Source organism: Triticum aestivum, chromosome 1D, assembly GCF_018294505.1.
Source record: "Triticum aestivum cultivar Chinese Spring chromosome 1D, IWGSC CS RefSeq v2.1, whole genome shotgun sequence".
In the NCBI taxonomy this organism is placed as follows: Eukaryota; Viridiplantae; Streptophyta; class Magnoliopsida; order Poales; family Poaceae; genus Triticum; species Triticum aestivum.
This window is the reverse complement of record NC_057796.1, coordinates 410,036,267-410,037,087: the sequence shown is the minus strand read 5'-3', so window position 1 is coordinate 410,037,087 and position 821 is coordinate 410,036,267.

The following is an 821-nucleotide window of genomic DNA, read 5'->3' as shown; positions in this document are numbered from 1 at the left end:
GGAACGCAGTAATTTCAAAAAAAATCCTACGCACACGCAAGATCTATGTAGGTGATGCATAGCAACGAGAGGGGAGAGTGTTGTCTACGTACCCTTGTAGACCGAACACGGAAGCGTATGACAACGCGGTTGATGTAGTCGTATGTCTTCACGATCCGACCGATCCTAGCACCGAAGGTACGGCACCTCCGCGATCTGCACATGTTCAGCTCGGTGACGTCCCACGAACTCTAGATCCAGCTGAGGTCGAGGGAGAGTTTCATCAGCACGACGGTGTGATGATGGTGTTGATGAAGTTAACAACGCAGCGCTTCGCCTAAGCACTACAACGATATGACCGAGGTGGAAATCTGTGGAGGGGGCACCGCACACGGCTAAGACAACTGTCAACTTGTGTGTTCTAGTGTGCCCCCTGCCCCCGTATATAAAGGAGCAAGGGGGAGGCCGGCCAGCCCCTAGGGCGCGCCCCCAAGAGGGGAATCCTAGTAGGACTCCAAGTCCTAGTAGGAATCCACCAAGAGGGAGAGAGGGGGACGGAAAGGAAAGGGGGGCGCCGCCCCCTTCCCCTATTCCAATTCGGACCCAAGGGGGGGCGCGCGGCCAGCCCCTCCTCGCCTTTCCTCTCTTCCCACTAAGGCCAATAGAGGCCCATTAGTTCCCCCGGGGGTTCCGATAACCCCCCGGCACTCCGATATTTATCCAGTGACCCCCGGAACTCATCCGATGTCCGAATAATATTGTCCAATATATCAATCTTTATGTCTCGACCATTTCGAGTCTCCTCGTCATGTCCGTGATCACATCCGGGACTCCGAACAACC